The sequence below is a fragment of the Sturnus vulgaris genome, unplaced genomic scaffold, assembly GCF_052056855.1.
Source record: "Sturnus vulgaris isolate bStuVul1 unplaced genomic scaffold, bStuVul1.hap1 Scaffold_378, whole genome shotgun sequence".
Taxonomy (NCBI): Eukaryota; Metazoa; Chordata; class Aves; order Passeriformes; family Sturnidae; genus Sturnus; species Sturnus vulgaris.
The window spans coordinates 377444-392476 of NW_028276430.1; positions in this window are offsets into that span (position 1 = coordinate 377444).

The following is a 15033-nucleotide window of genomic DNA, read 5'->3' on the forward strand; positions in this document are numbered from 1 at the left end:
ACTCTGACTGCAATTGTGAGCTCAAGCCTTGAAGATCAGTTGTGATTCCAAACAGGAATTGTGTCCTCATACTGGAATTGTGGCCTCATGACTTAAAATGCAAATGTGATTTGAAACTGGAATTGTGTTCTCCAGCCTTGAAATGCAATTGTGATTCCAAACCGGAATTGTGACCTCGAGGCTTGAATAGCAGTTGTAATTCCAAACGGGAATTGTGGCCTCAGACTGGAATTGTGATCTCGACCCTTGAATTGTAAATGTGATTCCAAACGGGATTAGTGACCACACACTGAATTTGTGACCTAGAGATTTGAGCTGCAGTTGTGGAACCAAACCGATATCGGGACCTCAGACTGGAATTGTGACCCTGAACCTTAAGCTGCAGCTCTGAAATCAAACCGGAATTGGGGGCTCAGACTGGAATTGTGATCTCGGGCCTTGAACTGCCATTGTGATTCCAAACGGGAATTGTGGCCTCAGACTGGAATTGTGATCTCTAGCCTTGAACTGCCATTGTGATTCCAAACAGGAATTGTGGCCTCAGACTGCAATTGTGATCTTGAGCCTTGAACTGCAATTTTGATTCCAAACAAGAATTGTGACCTCAGACTGGATTTGTGACCTCGAGCCTTGGACTACAATTGGATTTCAAACAGGAATTGGGGACTCAGACTGGAATTGTGATCTCGAGACTTGAACTGCAATTGTGATTCCAAACTGGAATTGTAAACTCAAGCCTTGAATAGCAGTTGTGATTCCAAACGGGAATTGTGGCCTCAGACTGGAATTGTGACCCCGAGCATTGAGCAGCAGTTGTGATTCCAAACGGGAATTGAGACCTCAGTCTGGCATTGTGATCTCAAGCCTTGAACTGCAATTGTGATTCCAAACCGGAATTGTGACCGCAGACTGGAATTAAGACCTCGAGCTTTGAACTGCAATTGTGATTCCAAACAGAAATTATGACCTCAGAGAGTAATTGTGACCTCATTCCATGAACTCCTATTGTGATTCCAAACTGTAATAGTGAGCTCGAGCCTTGAACTGCAGTACTGATTCCAAATAGGAATTGGGGCCTCAGACTGGAATTGTGATCTCGAGACAGGAATAGCAGTTGTGATTCCAAACGGGAATCGTGGCCTCAGACTGGAATTGTGACCCCGAGCATTGAGCAGCAGTTGTGATTCCAAACGGGAATTGAGACCTCAGTCTGGCATTGTGATCTCAAGCCTTGAACTGCAATTGTGATTCCAAACCGGAATTGTGACCGCAGACTGGAATTAAGACCTCGAGCTTTGAACTGCAATTGTGATTCCAAACAGAAATTATGACCTCAGAGAGTAATTGTGACCTCATTCCATGAACTCCTATTGTGATTCCAAACTGTAATAGTGAGCTCGAGCCTTGAACTGCAGTACTGATTCCAAATAGGAATTGGGGCCTCAGACTGGAATTGTGATCTCGAGACAGGAATAGCAGTTGTGATTCCAAACGGGAATCGTGGCCTCAGACTGGAAATGTGACAACTAGGCTTGAGCTGCAGTTGTGATACCATACCGGAATTGAGTCTTCAGACTGGAATCATCACCTCGAGCAATGTAGAGCAGTTACGATTCAGAGCCGGAATTGGGACCTCAGACTGGAACTGTGACTTCAAACCTTGAAATTAAGTTGTGATTCCAAAGCGGAATTGTGGCCTCAGACTTGAATTGTGACCCTGAGCCTTGTGCTGCATCTGTGATACCAAACCGGAATTGGGTCTTCAGACTGGAATTGTGACCTCGAGACATGAACAGCAGTTGTGATTACAAAACGGAATTGGGGGCTCAGACTGAAATTGTGATATTCACCCTAGAACTGCAAATGTGATTCCAAACGGGATTTGTGACCACACACTGAATTTGTGACCTAGAGATTTGAGCTGCAGTTGTGATACCAAACCGATATTGGGACCTCAGACAGGAATTGTGTTCTCCAGGCTTGTACTGCAATTATGATTCCAAACTGGAATTGTGACCTAAGACTGGAATCGTGACCTCGAGACATGAGCTGCAGTTGTGATTCCAAACGGGAATTGTGGCCTCAGACTGGAATGGTGACCCCGAGACTTGAACAGCACTTCTGATTCCAAACCGGAATTGTGACGGCAGACTGGAATTGAGACCTCGAACTTTGAACTGCAATTGTGATTCCAAACAGAAACTTTGACCTCAGAGAGTAATTGTGACCTCATTCTATGAACTGCTATTGTGATTCCAAATTGTAATTGTGATCTCGAGCCTTGAACTCCAGTTGTGATTCCAAACAGGACTTGTGACCTCAGACTGGAATTGTGACCTCGAGGCTTGACCGGCAGTTGTGAGTCCAACTGGGAATTGTGACCTCAGACTGGAATTGTGACCTCGAGCCTTGAACTGCAGTTGTGAGTCCAACCGGGAATTGGGGCCTCAGACTGGAATTGTGACTCCTAGCCATGATCTGCAGTACTGATTCCAAACAGGAATTGGGGCCTCAGACTGGAATTGTGATCTCGAGACAGGAATAGCAATTGTGATTCCAAACGGGAATCGTGGCCTCAGACTGGAAATGTGACAACTAGGCTTGAGCTGCAGTTGTGATACCATACCGGAATTGAGTCTTCAGACTGGAATCGTCACCTCGAGCAATGTAGAGCAGTTGCGATTCAGAGCCGGAATTGGGACCTCAAACTGGAACTGTGACTACGAACCTTGAAATTAAGTTGTGATTCCAAAGCGGAATTGGGTCCTCAGACTTGAATTGTGACCCTGAGCCATGTGCTGCATCTGTGATACCAAACCGGAATTGGGTCCTCAGACTGGAATCGTGATCTCGAGACATGAACATCAGTTGTGATTCCAAACAGGAATATTGACCTAAGACTGGAATTGTGATTTCATTCCATGAACTGCTATTGTGAATCCAAACTGTAATTGTGACCTCAATCCTTGAACTGCAGTTGTGATTCCAAACGGGAATTGTGGCCTCAGACTGGAATTGTGACCCTGAGCCTTGAGCTGCACTTGTGATACCAAACCGGAATTGGGTCCTCAGACTGGAATCGTGATCTCGAGACATGAACATCCGTTGTGATTCCAACACAGAATTGGGGGCTCAGACTGGAATTGAGACCTCGAGCTTTGAACTGCAAATTGTGATTCCAAACAGAAACTATGACCTCAGAGAGTAATTGTGACCTCATTCCATGAACTGCTCTTGTGATTCCAAACTGTAATTGTGACCTCGAGCCTTGAACTCCAGTTGTGATTCCAAACTGGAATTGTGACCACAGACTGGAATTGTGACCTCGAGCCTTGAACGGCAGTTGTGAGTCCAACTGGGAATTGGGGCCTCAGACTGGAATTGTGACTCCTAGCCATGATCTGCAGTACTGATTCCAAACAGGAATTGGGGCCTCAGACTGGAATTGTGATCTCGAGACAGGAATAGCAGTTGGGATTCCAAACGGGAATCGTGGCCTCAGACTGGAAATGTGACAACTAGGCTTGGAGCTGCAGTCATGATACCATACCGGAATTGAGTCTTCAGACTGGAATCGTCACCTCGAGCAATGTAGAACAGTTACGATTCAGAGCCGGAATTGGGACCTCAGACTGGAACAGTGACTTCAAACCTTGAAATTAAGTTGTGATTCCAAAGCGGAATTGTGGCCTCAGACTTGAATTGTGACCCTGAGCCTTGTGCTGCATTTGTGATACCAAACCGGAATTGGGTCCTCAGACTGGAATTGTGATCTCGAGACAGGAATAGCAGTTGTGATTCCAAACAGGAATATTGACCTAAGACTGGAATTGTGATTTCATTCCATGAACTGCTATTGTGAATCCAAACTGTAATTGTGACCTCGATCCTTGAACTGCATTGTGATTCCAAACGGGAATTGTGGCCTCAGACTGGAATTGTGACCCCGAGCCTTGAGCTGCACTTGTGATTCCAAACCAGTATAGGGTCATCAGACTAGAATCGTGTCTTCGAGCCTTGAACTTTAGTAGTGTTTCCTGACAGGATTTGGGGCCTAAGACTGGAATTGTGATCTTGAGAGTTGAAATGCAATTGTGATTCCAAACAGGATTCATGAACTCTGACTGGAATTGTGACCTCGAGCATTGAACATCAATCGTGATTCCCAACATGAATTCTATCCTCATACTGGAATTGTGGCCTCAAGACTTAAAATGCAAATGTGATTTCAAACTGGAATTGTGACCTCAAGCCTTGAAATGCAATTGTTATTTCAAACCGGAATTGTGAAATCAAGCCTTGAACTGCTAATATGATTCCAAACCGGAATTGTGGCCTCAGACTTGAATTGTGACCTCGAGCCTTGAATAGCAGTTGTGATTCCGAACTGTAATTGTGACCTCGAGCCTTGAATTGCAGTTGTGATTCCAAACGGGAATTGTGGCCTCAGACTGGAACTATGACCCCGGAGCCTTGAGCTGCAGTACTGATTCCAAACAGCTATTGCGTCCTCAGACTGCAGTTGTGACTTCGAGCCTTGAATTTTAGTTGTGATTCCAAAGCCGTATTGTGGCCTCAGACTGGAATTGTGACCTCGAGCCTTGAATTGCAGTTGTGATTCCAAACAGGAATTGTGTCCTCATACTGGAATTGTGGCCTCATGACTTAAAATGCAAATGTGATTTGAAACTGGAATTGTGAACTCAAGCCTTGAACTGCAATTGTGATTCCAAATTGGAATTGTGAACTCAAGCCTTGAATAGCAGTTGTGATTCCAAACGGAAATTGTGGCCTCAGACTGGAATTGTGATCTCGAGCCTTGAACTGCAATTTTGATTCCAAACAAGAATTGTGACCGCAGACTGGATTTGTGACCTCGAGACTTGAACTACAATTGGATTTCAAACAGGAATTGGGGCCTCAGACTGGAATTGTGACCTCATTCCATGAACTCCTATTGTGATTCCAAACTGTAATAGTGAGCTCGAGCCTTGAACTGCAGTACTGATTCCAAACAGGAATTGGGGCCTCAGACTGGAATTGTGATCTCGAGACAGGAATAGCAGTTGTGATTCCAAACGGGAATCGTGGCCTCAGACTGGAAATGTGACAACTAGGCTTGAGCTGCAGTTGTGATACCATACCGGAATTGAGTCTTCAGACTGGAATCGTCACCTCGAGCAATGTAGAGCAGTTGCGATTCAGAATTGGAGGAGGAATTGGGACCTCAAACTGGAACTGTGACTACGAACCTTGAAATTAAGTTGTGATTCCAAAGCGGAATTGGGTCCTCAGACTGGAATTGTGACCCTGAGCCTTGTGCTGCATCTGTGATACCAAACCGGAATTGGTTCCTCAGACTGGAATTGGGGGCTCAGACTGGAATTGTGATCTCGACCCTTGAACTGCAAATGTGATTCCAAACGGGATTTGTGACCACACACTGCATTTGTGACCTAGAGATTTGAGCTGCAGTTCTGATACCAAACCGCAATTGTGATCTCAGACTGGATTTGTGACCCCGAGCCTTGAGCTGCGGTTTTGATACCAAACCGGTATTGGGTCCTCAGACTGCAATTGTGTCTTCGAGTCTTGAACTTTAGTAGTGTTTCCTGACAGGATTTGGGGCCTAAGACTGGAATTGTGATCTCGAGACTTGAAATGTATTTGTGATACCAAACAGGATTCATGAACTCTGACTGCAATTGTGAGCTCAAGCCTTGAAGATCAGTTGTGATTCCAAACAGGAATTGTGTCCTCATACTGGAATTGTGGCCTCATGACTTAAAATGCAAATGTGATTTGAAACTGGAATTGTGTTCTCCAGCCTTGAAATGCAATTGTGATTCCAAACCGGAATTGTGACCTCGAGGCTTGAATAGCAGTTGTAATTCCAAACGGGAATTGTGGCCTCAGACTGGAATTGTGATCTCGACCCTTGAATTGTAAATGTGATTCCAAACGGGATTAGTGACCACACACTGAATTTGTGACCTAGAGATTTGAGCTGCAGTTGTGGAACCACACCGATATCGGGACCTCAGACTGGAATTGTGACCCTGAACCTTAAGCTGCAGCTCTGAAATCAAACCGGAATTGGGGGCTCAGACTGGAATTGTGATCTCGGGCCTTGAACTGCCATTGTGATTCCAAACGGGAATTGTGGCCTCAGACTGGAATTGTGATCTCTAGCCTTGAACTGCCATTGTGATTCCAAACAGGAATTGTGGCCTCAGACTGCAATTGTGATCTTGAGCCTTGAACTGCAATTTTGATTCCAAACAAGAATTGTGACCTCAGACTGGATTTGTGACCTCGAGCCTTGGACTACAATTGGATTTCAAACAGGAATTGGGGCCTCAGACTGGAATTGTGATCTCGAGACTTGAACTGCAATTGTGATTCCAAACTGGAATTGTAAACTCAAGCCTTGAATAGCAGTTGTGATTCCAAACGGGAATTGTGGCCTCAGACTGGAATTGTGACCCCGAGCATTGAGCAGCAGTTGTGATTCCAAACGGGAATTGAGACCTCAGTCTGGCATTGTGATCTCAAGCCTTGAACTGCAATTGTGATTCCAAACCGGAATTGTGACCGCAGACTGGAATTAAGACCTCGAGCTTTGAACTGCAATTGTGATTCCAAACAGAAATTATGACCTCAGAGAGTAATTGTGACCTCATTCCATGAACTCCTATTGTGATTCCAAACTGTAATAGTGAGCTCGAGCCTTGAACTGCAGTACTGATTCCAAATAGGAATTGGGGCCTCAGACTGGAATTGTGATCTCGAGACAGGAATAGCAGTTGTGATTCCAAACGGGAATCGTGGCCTCAGACTGGAAATGTGACAACTAGGCTTGAGCTGCAGTTGTGATACCATACCAGAATTGAGTCTTCAGACTGGAATCATCACCTCGAGCAATGTAGAGCAGTTACGATTCAGAGCCGGAATTGGGACCTCAGACTGGAACTGTGACTTCAAACCTTGAAATTAAGTTGTGATTCCAAAGCGGAATTGTGGCCTCAGACTTGAATTGTGACCCTGAGCCTTGTGCTGCATCTGTGATACCAAACCGGAATTGGGTCTTCAGACTGGAATTGTGACCTCGAGACATGAACAGCAGTTGTGATTACAAAACGGAATTGGGGGCTCAGACTGAAATTGTGATATTCACCCTAGAACTGCAAATGTGATTCCAAACGGGATTTGTGACCACACACTGAATTTGTGACCTAGAGATTTAAGCTGCAGTTGTGATACCAAACCGATATTGGGACCTCAGACAGGAATTGTGTTCTCCAGGCTTGTACTGCAATTGTGATTCCAAACTGGAATTGTGACCTAAGACTGGAATCGTGACCTCGAGACATGAGCTGCAGTTGTGATTCCAAACGGGAATTGTGGCCTCAGACTGGAATGGTGACCCCGAGACTTGAACAGCACTTCTGATTCCAAACCGGAATTGTGACGGCAGACTGGAATTGAGACCTCGAACTTTGAACTGCAATTGTGATTCCAAACAGAAACTTTGACCTCAGAGAGTAATTGTGACCTCATTCTATGAACTGCTCTTGTGATTCCAAACTGAAATTGTGACCTCGAGCCTTGAACTCCAGTTGTGATTCCAAACAGGACTTGTGACCTCAGACTGGAATTGTGACCTCGAGCCTTGAACTGCAGTTGTGAGTCCAACCGGGAATTGGGGCCTCAGACTGGAATTGTGACTCCTAGCCATGATCTGCAGTACTGATTCCAAACAGGAATTGGGGCCTCAGACTGGAATTGTGATCTCGAGACAGGAATAGCAGTTGTGATTCCAAACGGGAATCGTGGCCTCAGACTGGAAATGTGACAACTAGGCTTGAGCTGCAGTTGTGATACCATACCGGAATTGAGTCTTCAGACTGGAATCGTCACCTCGAGCAATGTAGAGCAGTTGCGATTCAGAATTGGAGGAGGAATTGGGACCTCAAACTGGAACTGTGACTACGAACCTTGAAATTAAATTGTGATTCCAAAGCGGAATTGGGTCCTCAGACTGGAATTGTGACCCTGAGCCTTGTGCTGCATCTGTGATACCAAACCGGAATTGGGTCCTCAGACTGGAATCGTGATCTCGAGACATGAACATCAGTTGTGATTCCAAACAGGAATATTGACCTAAGACTGGAATTGTGATTTCATTCCATGAACTGCTATTGTGAATCCAAACTGTAATTGTGACCTCAATCCTTGAACTGCAGTTGTGATTCCAAACGGGAATTGTGGCCTCAGACTGGAATTGTGACCCTGAGCCTTGAGCTGCACTTGTGATACCAAACCGGAATTGGGTCCTCAGACTGGAATCGTGATCTCGAGACATGAACATCCGTTGTGATTCCAACACAGAATTGGGGGCTCAGACTGGAATTGAGACCTCGAACTTTGAACTGCAATTGTGATTCCAAACAGAAACTATGACCTCAGAGAGTAATTGTGACCTCATTCCATGAACTGCTCTTGTGATTCCAAACTGTAATTGTGACCTCGAGCCTTGAACTCCAGTTGTGATTCCAAACTGGAATTGTGACCACAGACTGGAATTGTGACCTCGAGCCTTGAACGGCAGTTGTGAGTCCAACTGGGAATTGGGGCCTCAGACTGGAATTGTGACTCCTAGCCATGATCTGCAGTACTGATTCCAAACAGGAATTGGGGCCTCAGACTGGAATTGTGATCTCGAGACAGGAATAGCAGTTGTGATTCCAAACGGGAATCGTGGCCTCAGACTGGAAATGTGACAACTAGGCTTGGAGCTGCAGTCATGATACCATACCGGAATTGAGTCTTCAGACTGGAATCGTCACCTCGAGCAATGTAGAACAGTTACGATTCAGAGCCGGAATTGGGACCTCAGACTGGAACAGTGACTTCAAACCTTGAAATTAAGTTGTGATTCCAAAGCGGAATTGTGGCCTCAGACTTGAATTGTGACCCTGAGCCTTGTGCTGCATTTGTGATACCAAACCGGAATTGGGTCCTCAGACTGGAATTGTGATCTCGAGACAGGAATAGCAGTTGTGATTCCAAACAGGAATATTGACCTAAGACTGGAATTGTGATTTCATTCCATGAACTGCTATTGTGAATCCAAACTGTAATTGTGACCTCGATCCTTGAACTGCATTGTGATTCCAAACGGGAATTGTGGCCTCAGACTGGAATTGTGACCCCGAGCCTTGAGCTGCACTTGTGATTCCAAACCAGTATAGGGTCATCAGACTAGAATCGTGTCTTCGAGCCTTGAACTTTAGTAGTGTTTCCTGACAGGATTTGGGGCCTAAGACTGGAATTGTGATCTTGAGAGTTGAAATGCAATTGTGATTCCAAACAGGATTCATGAACTCTGGCTGGAATTGTGACCTCGAGCATTGAACATCAATCGTGATTCCCAACATGAATTCTATCCTCATACTGGAATTGTGGCCTCAAGACTTAAAATGCAAATGTGATTTCAAACTGGAATTGTGACCTCAAGCCTTGAAATGCAATTGTTATTTCAAACGGGAATTGTGAAATCAAGCCTTGAACTGCTAATATGATTCCAAACCGGAATTGTGGCCTCAGACTTGAATTGTGACCTCGAGCCTTGAATAGCAGTTGTGATTCCGAACTGTAATTGTGACCTCGGGCCTTGAATTGCAGTTGTGATTCCAAACGGGAATTGTGGCCTCAGACTGGAACTATGACCCCGGAGCCTTGAGCTGCAGTACTGATTCCAAACAGCTATTGCGTCCTCAGACTGCAGTTGTGACTTCGAGCCTTGAATTTTAGTTGTGATTCCAAAGCCGTATTGTGGCCTCAGACTGGAATTGTGATCTCGAGCCTTGAACTGCAATTTTGATTCCAAACAAGAATTGTGACCGCAGACTGGATTTGTGACCTCGAGACTTGAACTACAATTGGATTTCAAACAGGAATTGGGGCCTCAGACTGGAATTGTGACCTCATTCCATGAACTCCTATTGTGATTCCAAACTGTAATAGTGAGCTCGAGCCTTGAACTGCAGTACTGATTCCAAACAGGAATTGGGGCCTCAGACTGGAATTGTGATCTCGAGACAGGAATAGCAGTTGTGATTCCAAACGGGAATCGTGGCCTCAGACTGGAAATGTGACAACTAGGCTTGAGCTGCAGTTGTGATACCATACCGGAATTGAGTCTTCAGACTGGAATCGTCACCTCGAGCAATGTAGAGCAGTTGCGATTCAGAATTGGAGGAGGAATTGGGACCTCAAACTGGAACTGTGACTACGAACCTTGAAATTAAGTTGTGATTCCAAAGCGGAATTGGGTCCTCAGACTGGAATTGTGACCCTGAGCCTTGTGCTGCATCTGTGATACCAAACCGGAATTGGTTCCTCAGACTGGAATTGGGGGCTCAGACTGGAATTGTGATCTCGACCCTTGAACTGCAAATGTGATTCCAAACGGGATTTGTGACCACACACTGCATTTGTGACCTAGAGATTTGAGCTGCAGTTCTGATACCAAACCGCAATTGTGATCTCAGACTGGATTTGTGACCCCCGAGCCTTGAGCTGCGGTTTTGATACCAAACCGGTATTGGGTCCTCAGACTGCAATTGTGTCTTCGAGCCTTGAACTTTAGTAGTGTTTCCTGACAGGATTTGGGGCCTAAGACTGGAATTGTGATCTCGAGACTTGAAATGTATTTGTGATACCAAACAGGATTCATGAACTCTGACTGCAATTGTGAGCTCAAGCCTTGAAGATCAGTTGTGATTCCAAACAGGAATTGTGTCCTCATACTGGAATTGTGGCCTCATGACTTAAAATGCAAATGTGATTTGAAACTGGAATTGTGTTCTCCAGCCTTGAAATGCAATTGTGATTCCAAACCGGAATTGTGACCTCGAGGCTTGAATAGCAGTTGTAATTCCAAACGGGAATTGTGGCCTCAGACTGGAATTGTGATCTCGACCCTTGAATTGTAAATGTGATTCCAAACGGGATTAGTGACCACACACTGAATTTGTGACCTAGAGATTTGAGCTGCAGTTGTGGAACCAAACCGATATCGGGACCTCAGACTGGAATTGTGACCCTGAACCTTAAGCTGCAGCTCTGAAATCAAACCGGAATTGGGGGCTCAGACTGGAATTGTGATCTCGGGCCTTGAACTGCCATTGTGATTCCAAACGGGAATTGTGGCCTCAGACTGGAATTGTGATCTCTAGCCTTGAACTGCCATTGTGATTCCAAACAGGAATTGTGGCCTCAGACTGCAATTGTGATCTTGAGCCTTGAACTGCAATTTTGATTCCAAACAAGAATTGTGACCTCAGACTGGATTTGTGACCTCGAGCCTTGGACTACAATTGGATTTCAAACAGGAATTGGGGCCTCAGACTGGAATTGTGATCTCGAGACTTGAACTGCAATTGTGATTCCAAACTGGAATTGTAAACTCAAGCCTTGAATAGCAGTTGTGATTCCAAACGGGAATTGTGGCCTCAGACTGGAATTGTGACCCCGAGCATTGAGCAGCAGTTGTGATTCCAAACGGGAATTGAGACCTCAGTCTGGCATTGTGATCTCAAGCCTTGAACCGCAATTGTGATTCCAAACCGGAATTGTGACCGCAGACTGGAATTAAGACCTCGAGCTTTGAACTGCAATTGTGATTCCAAACAGAAATTATGACCTCAGAGAGTAATTGTGACCTCATTCCATGAACTCCTATTGTGATTCCAAACTGTAATAGTGAGCTCGAGCCTTGAACTGCAGTACTGATTCCAAATAGGAATTGGGGCCTCAGACTGGAATTGTGATCTCGAGACAGGAATAGCAGTTGTGATTCCAAACGGGAATCGTGGCCTCAGACTGGAAATGTGACAACTAGGCTTGAGCTGCAGTTGTGATACCATACCGGAATTGAGTCTTCAGACTGGAATCGTCACCTCGAGCAATGTAGAGCAGTTACGATTCAGAGCCGGAATTGGGACCTCAGACTGGAACTGTGACTTCAAACCTTGAAATTAAGTTGTGATTCCAAAGCGGAATTGTGGCCTCAGACTTGAATTGTGACCCTGAGCCTTGTGCTGCATCTGTGATACCAAACCGGAATTGGGTCTTCAGACTGGAATTGTGACCTCGAGACATGAACAGCAGTTGTGATTACAAAACGGAATTGGGGGCTCAGACTGAAATTGTGATATTCACCCTAGAACTGCAAATGTGATTCCAAACGGGATTTGTGACCACACACTGAATTTGTGACCTAGAGATTTGAGCTGCAGTTGTGATACCAAACCGATATTGGGACCTCAGACAGGAATTGTGTTCTCCAGGCTTGTACTGCAATTGTGATTCCAAACTGGAATTGTGACCTAAGACTGGAATCGTGACCTCGAGACATGAGCTGCAGTTGTGATTCCAAACGGGAATTGTGGCCTCAGACTGGAATGGTGACCCCGAGACTTGAACAGCACTTCTGATTCCAAACCGGAATTGTGACGGCAGACTGGAATTGAGACCTCGAACTTTGAACTGCAATTGTGATTCCAAACAGAAACTTTGACCTCAGAGAGTAATTGTGACCTCATTCTATGAACTGCTCTTGTGATTCCAAACTGTAATTGTGACCTCGAGCCTTGAACTCCAGTTGTGATTCCAAACAGGACTTGTGACCTCAGACTGGAATTGTGACCTCGAGCCTTGAACTGCAGTTGTGAGTCCAACCGGGAATTGGGGCCTCAGACTGGAATTGTGACTCCTAGCCATGATCTGCAGTACTGATTCCAAACAGGAATTGGGGCCTCAGACTGGAATTGTGATCTCGAGACAGGAATAGCAGTTGTGATTCCAAACGGGAATCGTGGCCTCAGACTGGAAATGTGACAACTAGGCTTGAGCTGCAGTTGTGATACCATACCGGAATTGAGTCTTCAGACTGGAATCGTCACCTCGAGCAATGTAGAGCAGTTGCGATTCAGAATTGGAGGAGGAATTGGGACCTCAAACTGGAACTGTGACTACGAACCTTGAAATTAAGTTGTGATTCCAAAGCCGGAATTGGGTCCTCAGACTGGAATTGTGACCCTGAGCCTTGTGCTGCATCTGTGATACCAAACCGGAATTGGGTCCTCAGACTGGAATCGTGATCTCGAGACATGAACATCAGTTGTGATTCCAAACAGGAATATTGACCTAAGACTGGAATTGTGATTTCATTCCATGAACTGCTATTGTGAATCCAAACTGTAATTGTGACCTCAATCCTTGAACTGCAGTTGTGATTCCAAACGGGAATTGTGGCCTCAGACTGGAATTGTGACCCTGAGCCTTGAGCTGCACTTGTGATACCAAACCGGAATTGGGTCCTCAGACTGGAATCGTGATCTCGAGACATGAACATCCGTTGTGATTCCAACACAGAATTGGGGGCTCAGACTGGAATTGAGACCTCGAACTTTGAACTGCAATTGTGATTCCAAACAGAAACTATGACCTCAGAGAGTAATTGTGACCTCATTCCATGAACTGCTCTTGTGATTCCAAACTGTAATTGTGACCTCGAGCCTTGAACTCCAGTTGTGATTCCAAACTGGAATTGTGACCACAGACTGGAATTGTGACCTCGAGCCTTGAACGGCAGTTGTGAGTCCAACTGGGAATTGGGGCCTCAGACTGGAATTGTGACTCCTAGCCATGATCTGCAGTACTGATTCCAAACAGGAATTGGGGCCTCAGACTGGAATTGTGATCTCGAGACAGGAATAGCAGTTGTGATTCCAAACGGGAATCGTGGCCTCAGACTGGAAATGTGACAACTAGGCTTGGAGCTGCAGTCATGATACCATACCGGAATTGAGTCTTCAGACTGGAATTGTCACCTCGAGCAATGTAGAACAGTTACGATTCAGAGCCGGAATTGGGACCTCAGACTGGAACAGTGACTTCAAACCTTGAAATTAAGTTGTGATTCCAAAGCGGAATTGTGGCCTCAGAATTGAATTGTGACCCTGAGCCTTGTGCTGCATTTGTGATACCAAACCGGAATTGGGTCCTCAGACTGGAATTGTGATCTCGAGACAGGAATAGCAGTTGTGATTCCAAACAGGAATATTGACCTAAGACTGGAATTGTGATTTCATTCCATGAACTGCTATTGTGAATCCAAACTGTAATTGTGACCTCGATCCTTGAACTGCATTGTGATTCCAAACGGGAATTGTGGCCTCAGACTGGAATTGTGACCCCGAGCCTTGAGCTGCACTTGTGATTCCAAACCAGTATAGGGTCATCAGACTAGAATCGTGTCTTCGAGCCTTGAACTTTAGTAGTGTTTCCTGACAGGATTTGGGGCCTAAGACTGGAATTGTGATCTTGAGAGTTGAAATGCAATTGTGATTCCAAACAGGATTCATGAACTCTGACTGGAATTGTGACCTCGAGCATTGAACATCAATCGTGATTCCCAACATGAATTCTATCCTCATACTGGAATTGTGGCCTCAAGACTTAAAATGCAAATGTGATTTCAAACTGGAATTGTGACCTCAAGCCTTGAAATGCAATTGTTATTTCAAACGGGAATTGTGAAATCAAGCCTTGAACTGCTAATATGATTCCAAACAGGAATTGTGGCCTCAGACTTGAATTGTGACCTCGAGCCTTGAATAGCAGTTGTGATTCCGAACTGTAATTGTGACCTCGAGCCTTGAATTGCAGTTGTGATTCCAAACGGGAATTGTGGCCTCAGACTGGAACTATGACCCCGGAGCCTTGAGCTGCAGTACTGATTCCAAACAGCTATTGCGTCCTCAGACTGCAGTTGTGACTTCGAGCCTTGAATTTTAGTTGTGATTCCAAAGCCGTATTGTGGCCTCAGACTGGAATTGTGACCTCGAGGCTTGAACATCAATTGTGATTCCAAACAGGAATTGTGTCCTCATACTGGAATTGTGGCCTCATGACTTAAAATGCAAATGTGATTTGAAACTGGAATTGTGAACTCAAGCCTTG